This window comes from Megalobrama amblycephala, linkage group LG1 (assembly GCF_018812025.1).
Source record: "Megalobrama amblycephala isolate DHTTF-2021 linkage group LG1, ASM1881202v1, whole genome shotgun sequence".
Lineage (NCBI taxonomy): Eukaryota > Metazoa > Chordata > Actinopteri > Cypriniformes > Xenocyprididae > Megalobrama > Megalobrama amblycephala.
In genome coordinates this window covers 19,544,129-19,558,187 of record NC_063044.1, presented here as the reverse complement: position 1 = coordinate 19,558,187, position 14,059 = coordinate 19,544,129, and the positions used below count along the sequence as shown (strand labels likewise).

The following is a 14,059-nucleotide window of genomic DNA, read 5'->3' as shown; positions in this document are numbered from 1 at the left end:
CTACTACTACTAATAATAATTATTATTATTAATACTGTTAACAATAATAATTCAAATAAAATATAATAACTATAATATAATCATTTAAAATATAATAATTTTAAACATTAATTAATTAAATATATTTAAATATTAAATATTAATAGTAGTAGTATCAATAATAATAATAACAATAATAATAATTTTTTAATTAAATTAAAAAATGTCAATATTTAATTTCATTATACAGTTCTCATCTTACAGCGGCTTTTGTCTCGCTCTAGAAGTGACGCGTGTGCGCGCTCGCAGCCCTTAAGGCGCTACTTTCCATACAAAGTGAATAGGCCTATATTATAATTACAAAGTGAACATATTATAATTGTAGAATTTATTTCTTTTTACGCAAGGTTAACATGAAAGACATAACTCTGAAATGAAGAGCTTCTCTCAATCCGAGCGGATATGCTTTATTATCCCAAGTGACGTCACACAGACTAACGGCATTTAACGGTATTTAACGCTACCAGGTATTTGACGGTGCTGATAAATGGATAAAAAGACAGAAATCCATTGTTTATGTGAACAATATAGGTACATTTACTGGAAATGACAGTTAATCAATTTTATGACAATTTAAAAGGTTCATTATGTAAAAGTGGCCGTTATTTAGTGGTATACCCTGAGTATAGGCTATAATTAGATTTTATTATTTGCTTTCTTCAAGTTTTAAATGTTATTTACATTTATAGTGGGTTCATACATTTACATTAAAGTCATTTATACATTACAAAGTAATTTACCTAAATCGGTTAAATAAAAAAGTACTTTACCTGAGAAAAACTCGCAGGATGGGATTTCCTCTCACAAGGTACCGGGTTCTGCGCGCGGTGGTCACAAGACCCCAGCTTATATATGCCCGCCGGCAGGTTTAAGAATTTAAATGAAGACAGAAGTATATTATATATATATATATATATATATATATATATATATATATATATATATATATAATGTACATTTTGATACCATGTATATTATATAAACTTAGATTTATTGTATTATATTATATTATTAATTAATTAATTAACAATTGTTTTGGTGGTACCTGGATGTGGAAATATGTATAATATAGTATATAATGTATATAATATTAAACAACCCATAGGTGGCGATATCACTAGTGAGTCGCCAAAGATGCTGGAAGAGAAGAAGCATGTATGCACGAGAGAACTACGTGGGACCATTTGATGTTTTTGACGTGCAAGTGGTTGGAGGTAAGTATAGTATGATATGTGTTATGTTGAAATTGTATTGTATTTTATCGTAGTAGTCATTTGTGGGATATATGTGTGTTTTCCCCCCGACGTGCACCACAGTGTATGCAGTCTATGGTATGCACGCGCTAAATAAAAATACTTTGAAAATGGATCACTGTTAAAATCTATCTTTACTATTGAAACTTAATCAAATGTGTCAGAGAAGCTATATGTTATTAGGTGTTTATTACAAAGAATACCATGACAAATAATGGCTATTGAGTAACGTTAATCACATATTTTGTAGAGGGGGTGAAAATTAATATTGTCACCTGAAATTAACCCAAATTACAGGGGGTAAAAATGACATTAGTGAAAGTGAAGACCAAATATTGATTTTATATCATTTTATTAATTTTGTTTATTGAAAAAAAAGGTGAAAGTGCCATGTGAAGGCCAAGTATGGTAACCCAGAATTTGTCCTCTGCTATTAACCCATTGAAGTTAGTGCACACACATTAGGTGTAGTGAGTAGTGAGGACACACACACACAGAGCAGTGGGCAACCATTCACTTTTGGTGCCTGGTGCAATTGGGGTTTAGGTGCCTTGCTCAAGGGCACCTCAGTAATTTCCTGCTTGTATTGAGATTCGAACCTGTGACCTTCAGGTTACAAGTTCGACTCCCTAACCATTAGGCTTGGTAGGTCTATTTGGAAAATCTGTTGTTTTTATCAATATTTGTTGCTATTTTAATACCCCATACCTGTAACTAAAGAAATATTTAATATATCTTAATATCCTTTTAGATTCTGGTTCTTAAACTTTCTTTTGTTATTGTCATTTTGAAGGCCCTATACTGTTTAATTCTAGAGATATTTGGATCTCAGTATAATTTCATGAATAAATTGTTAAATTGACACCTTTTCAGTGGTCTGAAAAATGCATATCATATGCTAAATTATGACTTTGTTTTTCTCCATAGAGTTCTTTTGATTTTGGACTTGGAAGCCTCCACAGACAGTGGGGAATTTGACATTTCCCCCAGCCGTTTGACCACTTGAGTAAGTGGCTGCTTTCCTGACCTTACGAGACGTTTCAGTTTCCCAAAATCGGTTCCGGTAGATGCACCATTGAATGTATATTGTACACCATGAAGTGATTTATTTTGTTTCTCCAACAAAGTATGTCATCAGCTCTTTACGCCATGAAATGTTCGTATAACTGGTCCGCCAGAATTCCCTTCAGCACCACTGTATACAGGTTCCTTGGTTTTTGGGCAAAACAGCTTGGAATGACCTCCTTCCCTTGGAGTGACAGCAGTCATTGGGTCACTTCATTTATTTGCCCAGCAGACATTCTCACCTTTCTGTCTCCTCTAACCCACTCTGTGATGAGCTTTTTCATTACACCCAGGCAGGCTTGGTGCATGTAGTCGATTGGAAATTGCTCTACCATGTCCAGTGGGAGGTTCAAAAATGGAGACATTGGAATGTCTTCATTCTCCTGACGTCTTGTCATTTCAGCACGGTATGTGGCATTGGTCCGTTGACTTTTTTTTAGCATGGCTCTTGCGGGTGCGTCACACACAACACATCTGATTTTTATGTCTTTTCCATCCAAACCATTTTCAAGTAGTTTACATTTACATTTATGCATTTGGCAGACGCTTTTATCCAAAGCGACTTACATTGCATTATACTATACATTTGTATCTGAGTATGCGCAATCCCTGGGATCGAACCCATGACCTTGGCGTTGCTAGTGCCATGCTCTAACCACTGAGCTACAGGAAAGCAAAGTAGTTCCTGAATGTCTTTTATGGCTTCTTCTGTAAAATCCAGGTTTGCTGGTTTGGTGGGACCAAGTGTCAGTGTTACAGGAAAGACACTGATGGGTGGCAGGTGAATGGCACAGAGGATGGGCCATGACGTCTTGTCATGTGTCATTGGTGCATAGAGTGAGGTTGTTCACCTCTGGGTAAGTCACATGCCCAGAAAGGAAGCACCATAACAGCATCATATAATTAATTACAAGTGACCATCAGATTTTTACATCACTTTGAAATAAAGTTGTAAATCAGATCTGTAAAGCTAAAGCAAATTTCTTTATTGAGATAATTAAAGGGACAAACGGAAATGAAAAATTAATATGGGAAAATTTAAATGATCTGTTAGGACGAAATAAAGATGTAAATTTCAAAGATCTGATAATTTAGACTTTATCGTCAATAGCTTTAACAGATTCTTTATTAGCTCAGTTGAGGATTTGACAATGCATTTTAAATGCCCAGACATCCCATACAAGCCTCTAGATGCTAATAAACCAATATTTAGTATACAGGATATATCTGTTCCTGACGTTATAAAAATAATTTCATTTCTAAGAAGTTCAAAAGCCAGAGATACTTTTGGTTTCACTAAAACTCCATAAAGAGGCTTTTGCAAGCCCAATTGCACACCTGATAAATCTATCTATAAAACAGGGAAAAGTGCCCTCAACATGGAAGGACTGCTAGGATTATCCCAGTCTTTAAGGCTGGTGATAAGACAAAACCAGAGAATTTTTGCCCAATAAGCATTCTACCAATAATTTCAAAATAGCTGAAAAATGGGTTGCCTCACAGTTAATTGAACACCTAAACAGTAGTGATACCCCTTTCCATCCAATGCAGTTTGGATTTCGCAAACATCACTCTACAGAAACAGCCACTTGTTATTTTCTTGAGAATTTAAAAAGCCGGCTTTGTAGGGGCTGTTTCTGGACTTGAAACGAGCCTTTGATACCATTAATCATAATGTGCTTCTTGCTAAATTGACTTATTTTAATTTCTCTGAAAGAGCACATTGTTGGATGCAATCATATTTGTCAGACTGAAAACAAGCTGTACAAATAGGAAATTCACAGTCATCTTATCTTACTTGTTCTGCTGGAGTCCCACAAGGCTCAATACTGGGACCGATTTTATTCAGTCTCTATGTTAATAACTTACCAAATGTCTGTTCAAATATAAAAATGCAATTATACGCTGATGATACAGTATTGTATTCTCACGGCAGCCAGCAGTGGGGCCAGAGCCATCTGTCTTTGTCAGTGGAGATAGACTAGATGTGTTAGAACAATTTAAGTATCTTGGTGTGGTCTTTGATTCACATCTGACATTTAAGCAACATGTAAAAAAAATCACAAATATTATAAAATTTTACTTGTCAAATTTCCAACGTATAAGGCCTTTTCTTACTGTTGAGTCAGCAAAGGCTTATATGCATGCAATGATATTTACTCACATAACTTACTGTTATACAACCTGGTCTCATACAACCGAGAGCATCTTAAAACCCCTCAAGGGTTTTTGGCGACTCACTTAATGTACAATGGCACAGAACTAAATTTAGCCAAATGGTGGTGTCTAGCTCAAGTTAGGAATTGTGACAATTACTTAACCTTTAAAAAAAAACCTTAAACAATGGCTGAAATCAAACCAGCGATGTACCCATATGTAAATAATTTTCTCATTGGATGTCTGTTCATAGTGGCCTTTTAACTTCTACGTGACTGCTGTTTACTGTACTTAGTCTTTGTTTGTTCTGTGTAATATGTCTACATGCATGTTGTTATGTTTGTAAATAATCTGTATTTTGTGTTTTATGATACCTGCCGTAGGACAACGGATGAAATTGTGCTAATTCCGGCATATTTACACTGATGCTCATTGCAGATTTGTTGATCAATGTGCACTGTCCTAATTCAAATAAAAAAATAAAATAAAATAAAATAAAATAAATAAATAAATCATATAATTAAAATAGGAAACAGCCAAGCTGGCAAAATAATATAAAATGTTTAATAGATAAATAAAATTTGTAAATGATTGTCTTGACACACCCATTTTAGATCTTGGAGTCACTACTAATGAGATGATAACCTTAATCAGGTGTGTTTGATTGAGGAGACAATGTGCAGTGTTGGTGGGCCTCCAGGAATGTTGTTGGGAACCACTATCCTAATTGTTTACATTTTGCATAAAGTATAATAGCTGTCATCGTTCAAATTATTAATGCAAGGTTCATCCAAACTGTATTTAATGTAAAGCTCCAATTAAATTAAGATAATTATTCACTCACAAATAAATCTCTCAATGAGTAAAATTGTCTCTATTGACTACACATTATGTACAGTTGTGCTCAAAATTATTCATACCCTTTGTAAATATAATCAAAGAAGGCTGTGAAAATAAATCTGCATTGTTCATCCTTTTGATCTTTTATTTTAAAACTTTATAAAAATCCAACCGTTCATTGGAGAATAAGAATTTTAAATGGTTAATTATACTAATAATAATCTCATTGTGAAATAAATGTTTTTCTATAATACACATTGCTCACAATTAATCATACCCTTTTATTCAAAACTTTTTTAACCTCCTTTTGTCAAGATGGCCATTATATGACTTCTAACAGGGACAGGGATTTTTTTTTTAATCTTTTGCTGTTTGATAGAATCAATGATGCCATGTATCTGAACAAGATGTCCAGGATCTCCGGCGGAAAAATAGGCCCACAATATTCCAGCAGTACATTTCATAGCTCTTATCTTGACAAAAAAAGAGGTTACAAACAGATTAAAAGGGTATGATTAATTGTGAGCAGTGTGTATTAGAGAAAAAAACATTTATTTCATAATGAGATTATTATTAGTATTATTAGTATTATTAACCATTTAAAATTCTTATTCTCCAATAAACGGTTGCAGATTTATTTTCACAGCCTTCTTTGGTAATATTTACTAAGGGTATGAATAATTCTGAGCACAACTGTATGTAATGACAAGTAAGTTTATATTTTTAATTATTTCCCTGGTTCAGAAAGTAACAGTGGCTGTGATAAACTTTCACCTTATAAAGACAGTCTAATTTTGTTTCTGTCAAATATGCCTGCTCCTGAGCAAGTTTGAGCTTAATGACTTCAAAGAATCTAACAATCCTGGATCATCTCTAATCATCAACTGTAAATACTGATGATTAATCCACATACGAAAAACAAACCCCTGTTGTTTACCTGTAGATTATGATTATCATTATTAATTTAATCTCCGATCATTATTTTACAGGTGTTCATCTGTTTCCTTATTTGGCTGGTTTGGAAGGATTACAGAAAAGACACAGATGGTTGAATGGTGAATGACACAAAACAGGCAGAAGAAATACAACAAGTAACAAGGGTTAAGTTAAACATGAACTTTTCGTAGTGTCCATGGAAATGTGCAAAACCAATCTGACTGGCTTCTAGTTAATCCTGCCTGACTGTGTAGTGTCATTTGAACATAAAGCTTCCAGAGCCCTCCAAGTGTCAGTCTCCAGCATTGCAGGCTCATGGACATGTGCTACAAAAATTCTTGGCAAAACTCTCTGCAAAAAAAATAAACCTATATATAATTTACTCATTACTACATGTGACAACAGTGTTTATAGCACCTTAATATGTAATTTACTTTCCCTAATGTTGCTCCAGTCATGTATGACTTTTTGTTTCATGGAACAACACCTAGTTGTGAGCTGTCGACAAAGCCCTTAAGACCACAGTAGAAGTTGTAACAATTTAAAACATTATTTATTATTATTATGAACCTGCATGGAACGTTCCCAGAACGTTCTCTTTCGGTTATAAAAATAAAACCAAACAATAACCAACAGAACGTTCTTATTTGGTTCCCCAAAAAAATAACCAAACGGGAACCATATGGGAACGTTAGGGGAACGTTCTGTGTTTACTGGTTAGACTGTAGCCTAAGACTATCACACGTTTTGAAATTAACTCTCACGTTATTGTTGTTTTACTTCGTCCTTTCATCTCAGTTTACAAACCGACATTTTATTATTACAGTCACTTTCCAATCCGTCCCTTTGCGCCACCTGGCGGTAGTTTTTTTTTTACACACGACTGAATTTCAGTTAACGCAACGGCCCTGCGGCAGTAATACCCATTTTGGTTGTCCACCTACTGTACATGCATATAAATACATATATACACACACACACACTATATATATATATATATATATATATATATATATATATATAGGTGAAAGAAGAAGAAGAGAGGATAGATATAAATCACTCTCACTTCCTCCTCCTCCTGTCTGTTTGGGGGGTTTTCCATGCCCTCCTGATCTCAAACGCGGAGATCAGGAAGGAATGGAAATTCTATGGGAGCTGCAGCATTTATGGACAGAAAGGAATGTCGAACCGTCCGCATGGCCCCTTTCTTAACGCGCTCTCACGGCAGCGGCAGCCCGCCGAAAAGCGCATCCCAAAAACAGCAGCTCCACATACCCAGCAGCCAGAGGAGCGCTCTCTCGGACGTCATCATCATCCAACAACTTATCCTCGTCAGCCCCGGAGGAAGCCGAGAGATAATACAACTCTCTCAAACTTCCCAACGAGCTCACCTGCGAGCCTTATGATTGCAGCCGCCGTTTTGCCTCAGCACAGATGGGGCCAGAATCACCAGGCACAGATGCGGACATCTCTTCCCTCGGGAAGAGTGCTGAACGAGAATGGAGCATCCCGATAGGGAGACGCTCACAGTAAATAACAGAAAACACACAGACAGCACCCTCAAGCACCATCTATGCACACTCCTCTCCAGACAGAAAACCCAGAAATGTGTATATCAAGTATCAAACCCTGGGACACGGATGAACACACTCTCATGAACGTTTGTAAGGCATATTAAAGAATTCCTTACCGGAGTTGACATAGTCGCGATCAGACAGAACAGACCCGAAAGATAAGTTACTGACTGATTCTCTAGGCGCTCCTTATGTACTTCCAGGTCACGCCATATTACGTCATAGGCTGTCGCCAGCCAATGGAGATTGGAGTTGTTGGATGGTTGGCTTTCAGACACCTGGTCACATGGGACGTTCCCCAAAGCAGTAAGTTGAGTTCCCTTTCGAAAGGGAACCGTTCTAGGTAGGGTTGTGGAGTTACTGGTACTGTGAGGTGTTAGTGCACCTGTCGCTCATATCTTTATTTATTATTATTGCATAACTACAAGATCAGGGTAAATATCATGGTTGTGTCTTTAACAATGAAGAATCGTGGCAAAAGATCAAATATCATGGGTTTGTGTACATCATAATATGAGATTATATACACAGAATAAAGCACAATGACAAGGTTAAATATCTGAATAATTCATCATTAAGCTTTTTTAGTTATTTTATTTATAAGCCTGAGGGATGAAACAACTAAATTCGGGATAAATGTCCTAAAGCAGGGGTCTCAAACTCAAATTGGCGGGGGGGCGTTTCTGTGATTGACACCTCATAGGAGGGCCATATTAACATTCAAGTGCAAGAAAGCACAACATTTCAGAAAATTTACTTTCCTTTGCATTATTTCTCATTTACATCAAATTTGCCTACTAAAATATCTTTATACCTATACTATAAATATTCTATTTACCATACTAAATGTAAACAGCAGTGTCTCTCTCATTGTTACAGAGTGTAATATAATTATATAATACTATTACTAATATAATACTACTAATATACTATCAATTGCAATAGTCTGGTGCAACTTCTCACATCCAACAAGGTGCATGGAATAAAAAAATATAGTAATTTAGTTTATCCAATAGTATTTTGACATCAAAGGTTGCCAGTTGGCGGAAAACACCACATATTGCAGCCATGAAAACCAGCAAACAAACTGGGTCAGAGAATGGCAGATTCTACCTGACCTAAAAAGCCTCTGGATCCATCTAAACATCTCTGAACAGCAGCATATTAAAACACAGATAAATCCACTCACCAGCTTACAGTGTGTGTAAGTCTCTTCAGCTTTCATTGTCAATTGTGCTCCCTCTTGTTGCGTCTCCTCAAGCTGGCCACCTGCATCTTTGAACGAGGGGGCGGGGCAAACAATATTTTGAATTTGGACTGCAGTATTTGGAGTGGTATTTTAACCACTGGGTGTCATTCCTATGCAGAGCCCCTTTGAATCTCTATGCTAACCACTTGTTGTCGAGAACAGCACTTAATGTAGCGCGATTTGCTGGCTTATGCGGGTGCAGTTTTGACCACAAAAGATGAGGTAATTTGACTGAATGTCGTGTATTTACGGAATTTTACCTGCTAGAAAGACATGCACAGTTTTAATGTTATTTTAAGGTGGAGTAGATTAAAATGAACGGCAAAACTCAGCATTTTTGTCGTACGTCAGTGACCACTGTTGGATATCAGCCTTCACTTTGGTCGCAGATTTAGTCAGCAAATGAGCAGTGGAATATAGACCGACTGAATGACACATCAAATGATGTTCGCAGAACTTCAGCTTACTTATCTGAGGAAGAAGCGCGGATGATCTGAGAACACAGTGTAGACAGTGAAAGTAAAACATGTTCTTTTAACCCTCTGGAGTCTGAGGCTGATTTGGGGCCTGGAGAAGTTTTGACATGCCCTCACATTTGTGCTTTTTTCAGTTGTTCATAAACATATTAATGGCATAAGTGTCATTACACTGTATTCAGCACTGTCACGGTGCACACAAGAACAAGATGTTAGGATCCAGTTGCAGCATTTATTATAGGGTAATCCAAGGTCAAAATCCAGAGAACAGGCAAGGGTCAAAATCCATATAACAGTCCACAAAAAACAGAAAGCCAGAGGTAACAAAGTGCACGCAACAAATACAACAAACCACAACTGAGGACAGAAACAACTGAGACTAAATAGACAGACACTAATGAACAAACACAAAACAGCTGAGTGCAATGAACGAGGTTAATGAGTCCAGGAGTGAATTATGGGAAATGAAGTCCAAAACAGTGAAACAAAAGTCCATGTTGGAGTGCCCTCTGGTGGCTAAACGGGGCACTCCAACTCATGATCATGACAGTACCCCCTCCTTCCGGAGCAGCTACCAGACGCTCCATGAAACAAAACAAAAAAAAACACAACTCTCAGGAGGGAGGTGGACTGGAGGAGGACCAGGGGGAGGGACGGCGGGCCAGGACCAGAGCCCCCAACCGAAGGCCAGGGGGGAGCCGGAGGAACAGACCACGGGGGCTCTAAGAAGGTCGGGGTCCTGGCTGAATGCCAGGGCGGCACTGGAGGAAATGACCAGGCGGGTTCCCTGGGGTCTGGAATCCTGGCTGGTTGCCAGGGCGGCGCTGGAGGAACTGACCAGGCGGGTTCCCTGGGGTCTGGAGTCCTGGCTGGTTGCCAGGGCGGCGCTGGAGGAACTGACCCGGCGGGTTCCAGCGGGTCAGACGGCCGGGGCAGTGGCAGCAGGGCAGAAAGCCTGGACGACGATGGCAGGACAGAAGGCTTGGTTGATGGCGGCAAGACAGAAGGCTTGGTTGACAGCGGCAGGACAGACGGCCTGGATGGTGGCGGCAGGACAGAAGGCTTGGATGACGGCGGCAGGACAGACGGCCTGGGTGGCGGCGGCAGCAGGGCTGGTGGCAGGGCTGGCCAAGGGCGCTCCGCGGCCGCATCAGGGAGAGCGGGCAGCTCGGTGACGGCCTCCATGGCCGAATCAGGGAGAGCGGACAGCTCGGTGACGGCCTCCGTGGCCGTATCAGGAAGAGCGGACAGCTCGGCAACGGCAGCAGGCTCAGGCTAGGGCTGCTCTGGGACGGCAGCGGGCTCGGGCTGCTCTGGGACGGCAGCGGGCTCGGGCTGCTCTGGGGGCGCCGGCAGGGCAAGGCGCTTCGTTGGCGCCGGCAGGGCAAGGCATTTAGTTGGCGCCGGCAAGGCAAGGCGCTTAGGAAAACAGAGAACAACCTCTGGAACGGACTCACTGGCTGGAGCGGACTCACAGGCTGGAGCGAACTCACTGGCTGGAGCGGGCTCTGGAGCGGACTCACTGGCTGGAGCGGGCTCTGGAGTGGACTCACTGGCTGGAGCGGGCTCTGGAGCGGACTCACTGGCTGGAGCGGAGTCAGGGGAGGCCTCCGTGTCTTGAGGGATGGAAGTCTTCCTCCTTTTACGTGTGGGAAGCGGAGACATGCCCACCTCCTCTGTGGCCTCTGGAGCGGATTCACGGGCTGGAGTGGCCACTGGAGCGGACTCACGGGCTGGAACAGCCTCTGGCTGAACCGGTGTTTCCCAGTGGACTCTACGGGAGAGATAGCGAACAAAGTCCCAAAAATCCAGGACCTGAAGCCCTTCCATCTCCCATTGAGGCAATGGGTCCCTTAGGCACCCATTAAACAGATCCTTAAGGGCCGCCTCATACTCCAGCCCCACCGCCATTGTCCAAAAGAACTGTGCGAAGCAGCCTACCTCCCGTTCCCCCTGCCCAGCTCGTGGCTGGCCGACGAACCCTGAAGCTCATGCTGCTGGATCTCTGCAAAGGTGGTTTGTTCTGTCACGGTGCACACAAGAACAAGATGTTAGGATCCAGTTGCAGCATTTATTATAGGGTAATCCAAGGTCAAAATCCAGAGAACAGGCAAGGGTCAAAATCCATATAACAGTCCACAAAAAAACAGAAAGCCAGAGGTAACAAAAAGTGCACGCAACAAATACAACAAACCACAACTGAGGACAGAAACAACTGAGACTAAATAGACAGACACTAATGAACAAACACAAAACAGCTGAGTGCAATGAACGAGGTTAATGAGTCCAGGAGTGAATTATGGGAAATGAAGTCCAAAACAGTGAAACAAAAGTCCATGTTGGAGTGCCCTCTGGTGGCTAAACGGGGCACTCCAACTCATGATCATGAAAAGCACAAACTAGGCTACCATAATATGTGAGGAACATGTATGTACATGTTTGTGTTTTTGAAGGAATAACGTTTATGCGTGGTTATTGAAAAACAAAAAACTTAAGTCACTGAAATAAGGCCAAAAAAGTTTATATTAAATCTGTGTTCACAAGACTTCTGGGTATTGGAGGTTGTAGACTAGAGTTTTTGCTTCAAAATTATGTTAAAATTATGCTGCCTACTCCTTCATATAAAACAATATATTGATTTAGTTTTTGTAAGACACTTTTTGTCAAGAAACACAGTATGCGTGGAGGTGTGAATCATCATGAATAATGGGTGATTTACACATGAGAAGACAAAAGAATCGCATAATAATGACCTGAAATGACTTGCATATTAATGAGGCCTTTCAGTCAGGTAGGCTGTGAAAAAACCCTCTGTGATCATGTCTCAAGCAATCATGTTGTATATCAAACATACAGAAAAAACAGCAATACTGTGAAATATTATTACAATTTAAAATAATGGTATTCTATTATATTCTTTAAAATATAATGTATTCTTTAAAATATAATGTATTTCTGTAATGCAAAGTGTCTGAACAATTATGTTGCCTCTATGGCATTTCAAATAGGCTTTTAGCTTAAAAACATGGACATTTGGAGAAATATTGATGGATTCTTATATGTTTATGTAAATTTTCTATACAGAGGAGTAATATTTATTCAGTATTTATTGTCATCACTGTGAACGCTGGATACTGTGTTTTCAATTCATACTTGCAGCCAGAGGGCGCTCTGTGCACCTTTAGTCCACAAATTCATATAAAGAAGAACAGGAACTAACGGCATGTCTTCTAGAGGTCGCTAACCAAGGCTTTAACATCCAGATAAACACTTTTCAAGACAATAAATACACAATTGAGACGATGTATGCATGTATTGACCCAGAATTTGCCTCAGAATAGCGCTGGCTCCGTGGGCGTGGTCGCATTAGCAGATAATGAGCTGAATCACAGACCTCTGACATGGCTCTCTTTTCATACAGATTACATAAACACAGAATGTTTGTTTTTGATTTGACTTACACGATTTAAAACCTGACATTTCAACGTTTCTTTAGACATAAGTCAAAAATTTTTGTCATTAGTATTCACTAAGTTACAGTTCATTTTCTGAGAACTATCAGATTGGACTTCGTTCAGAGGGAGACGAGAAATCACGCATCATGTTAGTTTTCTTTATTTTACAAAAAGCACAACATTGTGTTTTTACTCTGAGTGTAAACAAATAAAAGAAGAAAACATTCTATAGTTTCAATTGATATATTACTTATGTCTCTATGACAAGAAATGACGGAGTATTTTAAGTCTGTTTTGCTGCAATGTGAAAAAAATCCTGCAAAACGCGCCGGCGCGTTACCCGACTCCAGAGAGTTAACAGAATAGCTCAGATTGGGGGTTTTAAATTCTGGAAATCTGCCAACCGTAAGCATGAAGCATGCAGGTTTCTATAGAAGAATAAAACGTCATCAGCATGCGCTAGTGTTAAACAAAACACTATGTAGAATCACACTTCAGCAGTTTTAGTTTTTATGTGTGCTGAAAATAAAAAGGAAGCGGCGAAAGAAGGAGGGAAAAGAGCTTGAGGTAAGCTGTTTCAAGTTTTAGTGCCATGTCTCTTTGATTTCATGTCGCATTTTTATTGGCTGTTCAGTAGACGTAGGTCATAGCAGCAAACACACTGTGATGATCATGCTGAATTTATGACACTGTCAGAAAATGATCGTAGGCTATGTGTCACAAGACCGGGAAAACGGCCATCTTTGAACCTCTCTCACCGATTAAAAGCCACGATCACAGAAATCATCAAGATTGTTTTACGATGGCAATCTTTCGTCTGGGACAGCCAAAAATCGTGCGGCATATCCCGGGCTTTAGTCATGGAAATAAGGGTCATCAATGAACATATTTCGTCAATTTTTGGTTAACGAAATTAAGACTGCAGCAAAGTAGTAAAAAGGTTTATCTCGGAACCCACAACTTTAAAAAAAAGCAGTGCCTTTCACATTATTTAAGGAAATATCCATGATCTCAC

General features: G+C 39.3%; 1 protein-coding gene across 1 annotated transcript in view; it reads left to right on the top strand.

Moving 5' to 3' along the window:
* Window positions 1–14,059, top strand: part of LOC125244357 (gastrula zinc finger protein XlCGF57.1-like) — a 213,091-nt gene that overhangs the window by 22,859 nt on the left and 176,173 nt on the right. The gene's annotated exons all lie outside the window — the stretch shown is intronic.